The 14169-nt window shown below is 32.5% G+C and overlaps 1 protein-coding gene across 1 annotated transcript in view; it reads left to right on the top strand.

Annotated features, from left to right (window-relative positions):
- The first annotated feature begins 1779 nt into the window (after window positions 1-1779).
- The window catches only part of LOC107869768 (probable aquaporin TIP1-2), a 28219-nt gene continuing 15829 nt past the window's right edge, over window positions 1780-14169 (top strand). The window contains exons 1-2 of the mRNA XM_016716208.2: window positions 1780-2106; window positions 3006-3105. The gene's annotated coding sequence lies outside the window, so the exon portion shown is untranslated. The remainder of the gene's footprint in view (window positions 2107-3005; window positions 3106-14169) is intronic.

The raw sequence follows: 14169 nt of genomic DNA, 5'->3' as shown, positions 1-14169 counted from the left end.
CTCATGTTTAGCAGATATATATTTTTACCTGATAAATAGCTATTTACTAATGTACCTGAAACATTTATTAGTTATACATGACTTTGTCTCCAACAATTCAAATTGAGCTTCATTAATAAAAGGAATAAAATACATAAAAATAACTTCTGAATTAGAAATACTTTGTCATCAAAGTACTAAGTATTTGTCTTACATAACACCCCAAAAACATCACCAAAAGTTTACTAAACTTTGATAATCAATGAAAATTTAGATTCAAAGTTGGATATAACCAACAAAACTACAACTCTTTAATAGTAACCGTATTGTCTTTTTAGGTGGTATGAAATTGCGTTTTGATCTTAGAAAAAATTTATCGTCACTAAAATATTTATTCTCCGCTTTTACAATTTCATAATTGCAAAAACGAAAGGCATATCTCCTTTAAAATATCTGATGCTTATACTTCTTTCACAAATAGTAAAAAATGACATCAAGATGCTGCGCAAGTTATAAAGAAATCTATGAGATATAAAAACATGGGTGTATAACATAATATAGTAATGTTAACTTATATTAGTTACAAGTATCTACATCTTTGTTAAATAAGAGTTAACTGGCAAAAGATATATGTTACACAATTTAAAATAATAAGAGATACATTATTCTACTTATGTAATTGAAATAAAAATAATAAGAGATACATAAAATGAATAAGAGAGTACTTTTATCTGACTACATATAATTACAAATACATAATTATCTTCATGTTATATTCTCAGCTAAAAAGAGATCCAAAAATACTATTTCAGCACATACATAAATTAACACTTATTTCTTTATGAAATAACATATACATAATTTAGCACTTGCATCTGACAAAATGTAACAAGAGATGCATAGTGATCTTCATCTAATAATCTCAACTAAAAAGAAATACAAGTAAACTAAACTAAAATATTTGTCACAAAACTTATCCTCACTGAACAAGTGCTAGATTCTCTTTTCTTATCAACATCAACTTTTTTTTTCTTCGATTTTACTGTCATATTTTGATGCAACTGCTTCATCTTTACTGAATCATTGCAGTATTTAGATCTATTTTCATAAAAATCTTCAGAAACATTATCAAAAACAACAAAAAGATGTTAATGAAGTTGAAATTGAGAGGGGAATGACAAAATTTATTGATACTGTATGAACTTTTTGAGAATTGAGACAAATTATTAAATTTGTTGAGATGAAAATTAAAGATTAAAATTAGAAAAACTTGTACAATTCAAAAATTGAAGGCTAAACGAAGCTATAGAATCTAGATCCATTGTAAACTTGATATTGTAACAAAAAATTGAAGTGATGAAGATTTAAATTGATTTTTGATAAAATCGTTGAATATAATAAGAAGAGAGTAAAGATGAATTTGGGAGGTTGGGGTGATACCTTAATTCAAAAACATGAAGAAGAAGAGAAAATTATGGAATGAAACTGCACCAACAATTCTGCCATTGGTGGAGGAAGAAAATGAAGTTCGTTTGTTAAAGTTAAAAGCAAAAAAAAAGTTTATTAGGATGTATCTCAATTTTTAACCTAAATTGATAAAAGTTGAGATATTTGTAATTTTTTTAAATTGAAGGAATTTTTTTTAGTAATTTTAGTAATAAAGTTGTGCTTATGAAATTTTTCCTATATATTAAAGCAAAAAGGGCCCAAGTTATATACGATTCAGATCAGAACTAAAAGTGGCCCAATCAACAACAGATCAAAAGAGAAAAAAACAAAAAGCAACACCAAACAAAAAATTAGAAAAGTAAAACAATCAGAAGTGGAAACTAAAGCAGCAAAGACAAAACTATCTTGAGCATCTTCATCCGCTGCCATCATCTGGTGTAAGCTCCGAGGAAAAAAAATAATGTTCATAGATTTTTTTAGCCATAAAACATCTTCCTTCTCTGGTCATCAATCTATGATTGAGTGCAAATCTGCAAAAAAGGTGAATGAATGTTTGAGCTTGGAATAAACCCCAATTTTTCAGCCAATCTCTTAGTATTCTTGTTTAGGTGAGTTGCACAACAATAACTAGATCCTCTTCTATAAGAAATCAAGGAGACCATGTGCATCTACATTGAGGTAAGCAATTTTTTTAAGTTCGAGATACATTCTCAATATCTAGTTTTTGATGGATTGAACTTTGCAAGGAGATTAACACTACCATCTAAAAATAAGTCACTGAAAATAAACTCGGACTTTAAGGTGCTAAATAGGGATAAACAAAATTGAACCGCAACCCGCATCAAATCATAAATTGAGTCAAACCGGAAAAAAAATCCTAACTAACGATTTGTTTTGACTTGGTTTCGTCTAGAAAAAAATCCAACGATAATTGGTTTGGTTAGTTTAACTAAAAAAAGCCAATCCGAAATGGAACTAACTCGATATTACATTTACTTAATTTCTCAAAATATTTTATACATAAACATATTTACTATGATGTAATTTATAAATATTTCTTAAACCTTTTCATTGTTTTTATCTTTCAACATATTATTTCAAGTTTAAACTACGAATTTTGAATGGTCCAATAAGTTTTATAACACATACATATTAGTAACTCAAATAAAGCTCAAATCAATACTAATGCTAACAAAAGTATTCAATTAAGTACTAGGAATGACAATAATGTTGGATATCTATTCTTTAGTTTTGTATAAATACATGATTTAAATTTATTTTTTTATTTGATATTTGATGTTGTTTTTTTCAAGAAACACCTAAGATAGTTGTATCTTGCTACTACTAAAGAAATATTTGAAGCACATGTGAATTATATATTTGTATGAAGACATTAAAAAAAAATCTAAAAAATCTAAAAAATTCGAGAAAACCCAAAAATTCAAATTTTATTAGTTTGGTTTGATTTATAGATTTAAAAATCTGATGCGAATGGTTTGATTTGGTAACTAAAAAATTCTAATCAATCCGGTCATATACACTCCTAGTGCTAAATATCACATTTGAAATTGATGCAGGTTTCTAGCTTGAAACACCATAGCAACAACATGTATCTTCAACCTTTGCAAGAATTGAGTCCTGGTTTAGTACCATTCGAACGCTCCAAAACCTCACCAGGTGCGTGATACATTAGCCAATGAAATTACTTCAGACTTCATTAAATACATATGTGACTACTAATTCTTATTAGATTCTCTATAAATATTTAACATGCTTCAATTTTGACACTAAAAGGTTGAAAAGTCCAAGTCCTCTCAATTTGTTGATCTGATTTCTCATGTGAGGAGTACTATGTTTGTCTATATTAATGATCTTTCTATTTTCACTAGGTTTGTCCTCAAAATGATCAAATAAAAAATTACCTGCAACAAAAGAACTAATTTGAAAAAAAAATCAGCAAAAGTATTTCCTTTCCAAAGGAAATTTTATACTCTATTGAATGGGTGTTCCTTAATTTGTTAATAGAGGCGATCTGTAATGTCACATTCTATAAAATTTCCCAATTTCCATCTAAAATCTGAACCATATCCATGGAGTCATTTTCTATAATATATGATAGCTGATGCTCCTTACAAAATTATCACTACCTCATCAACGAAATTAGTGGAGTCAGGGATTTTGACACCTTTAGTAACTACAGAGTTCCTTAACTGCTTAGAGAGGAATCCATCTTACAATTCTAATTAAAAGGTTGGTATGTGACTTACGAGAGGAGTAAACATTCTTGGCTAGTTGTTTTAATCACACTAGTTAAACCTTACACTAAGGAGCTTATGTATGATATAATTGATTTCCCAAATGACTTTGCCAACAGAATTAGAACCTCTATGAAGCGAGGTTTGTATTTCTTCTCTTCCGCAGGATCCATAGAAAGATAACAAGAGTAGCCCTCTCTGACCACCACTTCTTTATAAACTGCCTTAAGTTGAACCAAAGGACTTATACATCGGCTGCTCTAACGTAGTACCCCAAACCTAGTTTCCACTTCTTCTTTCGAGGAAAGGTGCTCAATAATCTCAGTCTTAGGGCTTGAGAAACAATTACAAGTCTATGAGATACTAGGATTCCAAGAGTAATCAAACATCCTTACTATATCTACTTATTCTCCCATTGCTTTAATGTAAAACTCTGAGAGTACTCACTAGACGTAACACTATGCTTAAGACTATGAATAGTCCAAGCTAACCCATGATATCTACTCAACACTAAATTCTCATAAATATAAACTTAAAAGATAAAAGGAATCTGAAGAAACTTAAAGTGGAAATAAAACCGATGATTAATCTCAATTAAAAATTCTGTAACTTAGTAACCTTCAAATCTATGGAAACTGAAAGAAACATAATTTGACTAGTCTTGACAAACCTCTAATCTGGTGACTGAAGAGGCACCGGAACAGACCCGAACTGACCCGAACTGAAAATTAAATAACTAAAATAACTGTACTGAACATCTGAAATCATCATAAACTTGGCCCTCGAGCTACGAGATTCACTAACTATCGAGATGTAGAAAGCGGTGCTAAGGTCAATTGTGTTGCGGGGGATGAACACCAGAGCCTAGATTGTGAATCAATATAGCACATAGACATATATGTGGCTAGTACTTCTAGAATGTACTGAGTTTATAAGGGTGAATGCATAAGTAAAACTGGATTAATGCAAAATCTTAAAACATGCATGCTAAGTGTAGATAGACTCACCTTGATTATGAATAAAATTGGAAGCTGCAATAATATGAACAAAAATTATAAATCAACACATGCATGAAGCATGTGAGTCACTTAGATTCTAAAATCTTTACTTTTGTTTTATAATGGGAGATTCTTATAACCGACATAAATCATGTGAACTATCATAGAGCTTAATGTCTTACCTATGTTGAGGAGAGCTATTCTACCCTTGCCATCAAAATAGATCCTTAACTTAGTGTGATCTCTAAACTTAGACCAAATGGGGTGAGGAGATACTCTCTGGTGAGCTTTCATAAACCTGCGATGACACGTAGTTTCTGAAAAATAGGATGCACTAAACCCACATTCTCTTCTCGGTATCAAATACTACTCATAAAATATATACTTATATGCTTATACTTGTGAAATACACCTTAAAATAGCATATGGGTTTTCACGACCCGAACTGGGGCCTAGTCGTGATAGGTATCTCAAGCCTACCATGAGCATAAGACAACCCTCTTTGTCACGACCCAAAAACGAGGGTCATGATGGTACTTGTCGCGACATACCTTAACAAGTAAACCTATCACCCAAATTGATACGAATAAAGGAAAAGAAAGAAATATCCCAAGATAAGGCTTCTAGAACAAAGCCGAACCATATAAGTAATCATAACAATACGAAAGGAACTTATGCAAAATACCAATCATGCCCAAAACCAGGTGTCATAGTGTAAAACTAATAATACAATCCAAGAGTCAAATATACTGGAAAAATAACCACAAAGCAATAATATTTGTCTTCGAATACTAATAAAGACATAACTACTATAGAAAGATAGAGGTGAACTTCAGACGCATGAATGTCCAACCGCTACCTTGGAAGCTCTAAAAATCGCTCGAGTCAATCAAGTTGAGGCGCACTCGAGCTAGGACCTGCACCGAAAGAGTGAAACAGGCATGAGCATGGTCCACTTGTACTCAGTATGTATCATAGACCAACCAAGAAAAGTATCAAATAAAGCATACAAAATATACACTAAGGGCACATCATCCGCAATCAAAAAATGTCCCACAATAGTAGCCTACACCGCTTGCACTAACAGTTCTAGTATATCTCATATATATTGCAATATCACACCAAGATAAAACAAAAGTACAATTATATAACATATACGAAGAACAAGGGGGAACATGTATATACAAGATCATCAAATACAAGTAAAAGAAAATACGATAAATACATAGATGACAAGTCAATATGGCAATACAACACAACATAACACAATAAAGTTAGTTCAATGTATATGATGATGATGATAATGCACGAGATCATCGCAAAACCTCTGAAATCGTCGCATAATCCCCGTATACACCTACAGAAGCAAGCCTCCCAACACAGGACCTATAGGGAGTTCGTCAGCCCATATACAATCCACATATCTCATATCACCTTTTCGGCACATCCCTCAAAAAGGGTTTTTTAAGGTGTTACAATATCTCCTCCACGGCACATCCCTCGGGAAAGGTTTTTAAAAGGTTTTACTAGTGTTTCTCAGATGTTGCCATGGTGGTACCAATGTTTCATGAATGCATATGATATGAGTATGTAATGCTCATAACCAATCACAATGTGTATTTTCACAATCAATCACAATGAGTATTTTCACAACCAACCACAATGTTATATTCCATAACCATGTGAGCCAATATTCAATCATTATTTCAGTTTCATTCACGAATTTTCACATGTCTCATATGCCAAATAAAGTATGAATATAATCACAGTGCATCAATGGTACCATATTAAGCATCTTAACAACACAATACAATTATTCACATGTATTCAAGGCTATCAATATCACATAGGACCCCACATGATCACACATATCACATAATAACTCAATTTTGAAAATTACATCATATATAGGCCCCCACACGGGAACAACATATAAATATTCATTTTTTATGATTATTTCCCCACCTTAACATATATTTTGTATCATCATTTACTACCCAACCCATTCTGAAAGAGTTAAGCCATAATCTACCTCAAAAAAGCTGAAACCGGTTCACTACACTTCGAACCCACGACCTTACTTTGCATGAACAATGTCGAACTCCACTAAAAACATCAAGTATGAAATCTACACATCAAAATAAAACCAACAACACCCATATTGACTATTGGTTCGGGGTCAAAATGGACCCTCGAAATGGATTTTCAAAAAAGAAGGGCAAAATCAAAACTTTACTTCAAAAACATGTTTCCCATATTCTTAGGATCCTACAACTGAAAACCCAAGTTAATCGAGTAAAAAATAAGGTTCAATTAGAAAAATATTATTTTGAGCATTACCGGGTAAAAATTTTGAAATCCGGGTTAAAATCAAGAACCGAAGTTGTTTTGCTGGTTAAATTGATAAAAAACTAGTAATTATTAGATAAAAATATTATTCAAGTGAAAATGAGTGAAATTGAGATTTAAAATCAAGACCTAAGATTTTTGGTGTTTTGAGAAATTTATCAAGAAATTACTAAGAAAATGATGAATTCTTGCCTTTAATCCGTAATAAAATAAAAAATTAGGTGTTAATCTAGCTTCCCAAGCTCCCACAAGATTCACTTTTAAACTCCAATACTATTTTAGGATTTAACTTTCAAGAGTCAAGATGAAAAATATGAGCAAAATATGAAAAAAAAAAGTTTATATTGCAGTTTTTCTGTTTTTTTGCACTAGATTTTTGCCCTCAAATTCACTCCGGATTTCGACGAGGTGTTCGGAATTCGTTCGGAGTACAATATATGCAAACGAACTGTGCAAACATACTAAATTCAACGTTCCAGATGCGTTGGCGAAGTCAAATTTTCAAAAAAACATCATTTTCATAAAGTTGACACCCGAAATTCGAAATCATAATTTTCCAAATCAGGGGTCGAGATGAGATTTAAAATCCGTAAAATCATACCAAATATGCTAACACCCTAAAATCGACATTTAGAATCTGTTGGAAAATTCAGATTTTCCATCCGAGATCGTTTCGATCAAATGTGGATCCCACACTCATATTTTCAATTTTTCAACTTTCTGATCAATAAGTCGAATGAGCTCGGGTGCATCGGAACCCGAACCAAAGATCTAGCTAGCTTGAAATTGATATTCTGGAGTTGCTGGCACAGTCCATTTGACCATCCATCTCACGGATCAAGAGATATTCCCGTAAGTCTAAAATAAGGCTCTCGAAGCCATCAAAAACCACAATATCGCATAAATGATACCAAAATGCATCAAAAATCTTGCCAATCACTCCCACACTCTAGAAATACCATAATGCAACTACGGGGAGGGATAAAATAATCAAATCACACAATCACAAATTTCACATATTTCATTAAATTTTTAGGTCGTTACACTCTTAGCCTAACATCCAAAACTAAATAATAATAATAATAATAATAACAATAACAATAACAATAACAATCACAAATTTCACATATTTCATCAAATTTTTAGGTCGTTACACTCTTAGCCTAACATCCAGAACTAAATAATAATAATAATAATAATAATAATAATAATAATAATAATAAAACAACAACAACAACAACAACAACAACAACAACAACAACAATAATAATAATAATAATAATAATAATAATAATAATAATAATAATAAAAGGCAGAAGCCAATTAAGTTAGTAATGAAAGATGAGTAAGTCAAATGAAAATTCTAAGAGTCAAAACCGATAATCCAATGCATACTTGTCCACAAAAGCCTTTAAAATTGGAATACCAAAATTAGGTCGGGACATGCCCCCGACTATAGCCAAAGGAATTCAAAAGGAGACACTAAGACATATATGAAAGTAAGACAACGAAATGATTGGCCTTCTAGAAGATAGAGGCTCACCACTTCACATCATCTCAATCAGAATCCGCACAACCTAACGCTACATTGGGGTAATATAAAACCCTTCATACCCTACATTATGAAATGATGTAGCATCCAGGGACGGTCAGTGGAAGAAGTACTGGTATGTAACTTAGGAAAAGTGATAAAGTAATGCCATTTCCAAAACCAGTCAAAACCACATGCACACATTCAACGGGATAGTGACAAGGCTTATGAACATGAGATTTTAAAATTATTAACCTGGACTGTGTAGCTCTATCCGTCCTAAGGGCACCCACTGGCTATATGGGTTTAGCTCTCTTTGCTGAAAGGGCCCATCGCATGTTAGATGCACGAATCGATGAAATTCAAAGGAGGGACAAAGATACAAAGGCTCTAATGTATGAACCAAGAACCCGGTCGTATAGACCCCACATCGGCAAATGTGATTTCCTGTATTAGTCTCCTCGGGACCTCCACCTTCATGGGGATCTCCAAATTAAAATATTTTCACATTATTTCAACCGTTAACCCAAGAATCATTTATTAAGGCATTTACCATTTGGTATCATTATACCAATTATGCTTGCAAGCTAATCCAGTTATGTCATTCCATTCCAGTTAACCAATTTGACTCCCATGTTCGATTTTAATCCAAAAACGTGGCCACCAAGGCCTTTTAAGAGCCATTTATTATCCATTTAGCCATGCAATTATCCATATTTCAAAATCTATTTACAAAGTGGTTTGAGGTTAATGCCAATTCCAAGCCAAAAATTCATTAATTTTTGGAGAACCCATGTTCCTCATTCCAATACCCATCACCATACACCCATTCAGTCCAAAAATCATAAATTCCACCAAGATCAACATATTTAAATCTTGAAGAAAATAATCCAAATATAAACCAACCAAAGTGCCTCAACTCAATTTCAAATCCATAATTAAATCACATGAATATTAATTCAATTTATGCCTAAGTAAAAATATAAGTTTAAGGATGAGAGACATGCCTTAAACGTATGAGAAATTAGAGAGAATTCAGAGTTCTGAGTTCTATGGTTGAATTCCTTGTAAACCCTAGTGTGTTCTTGCCTTGGGAGTTGATGAGGAGAAAGTAGTGTTTGATTTAAGTAACTGATGGAAAAGTGGTCCTTTGTATGTTTTTAAGTCGTGGGTTAAGTGTAAAGGGAGGAAAAGATCAAAAAATCCCCCAATTAAAATATATTATAAAATATACGCCCAACCATTATGGGTTAGGTAACGACTCGTGAGGCCTAACCATGAGTCATTACTTGGACTCATAACCAGAGGGTCAAAAACCTGGCACCATACTGTTATGACCATGAGCCCCTCATGGTGACTCATTACATGTCATGATGAGTCATCACATAGAGTTGTGGTCTGAGAAGACTCCTTGGTCAACTTCACTGTTATAACTACAAGTCACTCATCACGACTCGTTACCTAACTTAACGACTCGTGATGAGGAGTCATGACCAAACAAGACTCCTGGGTGAATCTTACTGTTGAGACAACGAGTGATACCTAATGACTCATTATGTGACATCACGACTTGTACTATGGACTCGTTATCAAGGGATCACAACCCGAGCCACTCACTGGTGAGACCACGAGTCCTACCCTACAAATCGTGACAAGTGATAACAACTCATCACCTGAGTCGTAGTTATGGCAGTATCATCAATACTCCAGGAATCCACAAGTACAATTATGATTTAAGAAAGAGAAGCATAGTTTGTTGAACTTATAAGCTTGAACTTTTTGTAAACTCTATAACTCATGCTTAAATCTTGATTTCATTCATTATCTCATAGAAACTTCATGTCAAATATCAAATCAGTACTTAAGATCACTTTCATGAATAAAAACATAAGTAAACATGAAATCATATGCAAAATAATGTTCAATTTATGAGTAAGCATCAAAAGCTCAAAGCATAGGAAAATGGGTATCAATCCTAGTAAATTACTTTCTTTAAAATCAATTAAAAATCAAACTTTTGGGCATAAGGATGGAAGATAATCCTTACTCAAACCCCACATACCTAAATTTCCTGATTTCTTGGAGGAAGCTTGAATTTGGAGTCTTGGGAGTTAAATTTTTAGAAGAAACCCTACCCCTTCTCTCTTGAGAGTGAAGAGAAAAAAAAACTTTAAAAACTGGTTAAAAAGGGGAAAATAATGCTTATTTAATGATTAAGTCGTGGATAGAGAGTTTGAATTAAGGAAAAGACCAAAAAGCCCCTAACTAGAATGGGCAGGAATTGTCTGGGAACAGTCGCAATAACTCAGGCTACAACTCGTTGTATTAGACCATGAGTCGTGGACTGAAGTCGTGACCTTAGGATAAATGATTTGATTCTTCACTGTTATGACAACAGGTCCTCATAATGACTTATGGTCACTAACAACAAGTTATTAAGAGTCGTGGTCAGGGATTAAACTCCTGAGCATCCTTATGTTGTGACAACGAGTCCCTCATAAAGACTTATTTAGCCACACAACGAGTTGTACCCTGGATGCTTTATCAAAGGAACAAAGGTGATGACTCGTTATGTTTGATAATGAGTCGTTGTCAGAGCCTTTGTAGTGGTAGTTTGATAACACTTCAGTAATTTGGCCATAACTTTTTACCCCAATCATGAATAAAGGCGAGACTAATGACGTTGGAAAGCTAACTTAATTGTCTATATCTTGGAGGGTCTAGAGCTAAAAAAACTGGGGTATTATATTTAATTAACTACCATATCCACTTTATCATAATGGAAATTGAAACATCTTTATTAGTCTAGAAAAATTAAAGTTTAGGACCTAAATACATCCAAGGGTGTGGCTTAGTGGTATGAAGTGGATTGACCGCCTTGAGGTCCAGGATCAATTCCCAACAGAGACAAAACTAGGTGATTTTCTTGAATAATCTTGCCTTGGTGGATGGAGTTACTTGATACCTGTTGCTGGTAGGAGGTGACAGGTATCACGTAAAATTAGTTGAGGTACACACAAACTGATCTATACACCATGATTATTAATAAAAGAGAGACCTAAATGACACATTTTTCAATCAAAAATGTCAAAACGGATACTAACTTCATCTCTAGTCCAAAAAGGTCAAAACATTTTCACCAAAACATTTTTCCCCAATCGCAGGCCAGACTAGGTTTATCACTAAATTATTATGAAATATAAAGTAGAAAAGAAGATGAATGGAGAGATAAGAGAGAGTGATTCTCATTTATCTTTAGGAATTTCTTGAGAGTGCAATTACAATGAAGAAAAACTCCTTTATTTATAGGAAAAAACTAACTTTGTCCTAAGAGTTGGGGTTTCTAAATTTTTTATAGATAGACATTCACTATATATGGTAATACATTTATAACACCCCACCTTGAATGTCTAATGATAGATAATATGCCTCTTTAAAACCTTACTAGAAAAAATTCAATGGAAAGAAAGTCTAGTGAAGGAAAAAGAGTACACATATCTAATAATACACATATAGGCTGCCTCATAAAAACCTTACAAGGAAAACCTAGTGGGACAAAACTCAAAAAGGATGAAAAGAACAACTCATATTAATGAGAACATCCTTGAACAATTGCATCCCGATCTTGTGCACCATCTTCTTGAAAGTTGCAGTTGGAAGAGACTTGGTGAATAAATCATCCACATTGTCACTTGAAAAAATTTGTTGCATGTTAATATCACCATTCTTTTGGAGCTCATGGGTATAGAAAAAGTTTGACAAAATATACTTCATTCTATCTCTTTTTATGAATCATCCCTTATGATGCATTATGCATGCTGCATTATTTTCATATAAAATTATGGATGCTTTGCCACTTTCCAAACTATATTTTTCTAGAATGAGATGTATCATGGACCTCAATCACGCACACTCTCGACTTGCTTCATGAATAGCTATAATCTTAACATGGTTCGATGAGGTGGCTATAATAGACTGCTTTGTAGATATCCAAGATATGGTTGAACCCCCACATATGAATGCATAGCCAATTTTAGACCAAGCTTTATGCAAGTGAGATAAGTACCCAACATCAGCATAACCAACAAATTGGGATTGCAATCTTTAGAATAAAATAAGCTCATGTGTTTGATCTTATTTCTATGTCTCCTAGTAGGAGCAAAACTATACATTGTTAAAAAATTAACCGAACAAGCTATATCAGGACTTGTAGTATTTGCAAGATACATTAGTGCACTAATTGCACTAAGAAATGATACTTCATAACCAATCCATTTTTATACATTTCTCAGTTCAGCAAATAATCTATATGTTTTGAAAACTCTCCAAGAGTTCCAATAATTTTCAAATTATAAATTTATGCTATATAAAGATTATAAATAAGTTTCGTAGAAACTTTTATATGCTTTAAATATTTTGAATCCTTAAAATGTTTTTTATATAAGTTTTGTCAAATGAAAATATTCAGCATTTCATGTGTGTCATCTTCAATTGTTTGTACTGCAAATCAAATACATTTTATACTTATCAAGATGCATTCTTTCATGTTACTTGGTAAATATTTCTAAGTCTGCATGCTTAAATAAACGTTGAATTCAAATCCTCGTAATCTTTCACAATATTGCGCCAATATTATATCAAAGATATAATAAATGATATATCATTTTGTATAGAATCATAATGTGACATATCAATTAGAGATCTCACCATTTTATTATTTTCAGCTATCTAGACCTCTTATAGGTTTCAAAAAGTAGTGTTATATCGTAGGCTCTTCAAGAGCACATTGTCTCCTTATTATGATTATTTGATCCTTATTATTTTTCAAAGATTATTTCATCTGGAACCGATTATGGTCTACCACACTTCATGCATGTTGTAGATTTTTTCCTTCCAAACACACAATAGATGCACTGATAGATGAAATATGAGACTAAATTTGAGTCACCAAATACTTCTGGTATTTGATTGAATTATTTTTTGAATGATGATCAAATGATAATTTCTAACATATTTCATAGCTGCTTATTATCTCCTTCTTATGTTAGGAAAACTAATATACATCCTCTATCTTCTTTAAGGAATCCATCTTTATGCGTCATGGCATATCAATTAATCATATATTGCACATCAAAATTATTTAGATTTAGATGTAAAATATATGGTTCCTAGCCCTGAACAAACTTTGAGAAGAAGGTAATCATAATTTATTGGTTTCCTGCATACAAGTATTTTTGTATAAAATATCATATTTCAAACACGCACATAAAACTTTTTTCTAATAAGCAATGATTTAGCCAATTTTCTGAAGGCATTTAATGCCAAACAAAATTGTATATTTATTAATATAAAAATTATGTTCTTAACTCAATTTTTTTGAGCAAGCAACTTTATGAATGTCAACTACAGGTTGACAATAAATATACATGTGATCATCTTATTGACACATCTTTTCAGCATATCACATGATGGGTGAATGAATCCATATTCACCTCTTATTCTTTCTAGATTTTGAGAGATTTAATCCCAACATTCTCGAGTCCACCCAACTTATCATGAGAACAAATAACAAAATCTTCTATACATGTCTAATACTCAATATATAAAT

The sequence above is a fragment of the Capsicum annuum genome, chromosome 7 (genome assembly GCF_002878395.1).
Source record: "Capsicum annuum cultivar UCD-10X-F1 chromosome 7, UCD10Xv1.1, whole genome shotgun sequence".
Taxonomy (NCBI): domain Eukaryota; kingdom Viridiplantae; phylum Streptophyta; class Magnoliopsida; order Solanales; family Solanaceae; genus Capsicum; species Capsicum annuum.
The sequence above is the reverse complement of the archived record's forward strand: the minus strand, read 5'-3'. Positions and strand labels throughout refer to the sequence as shown.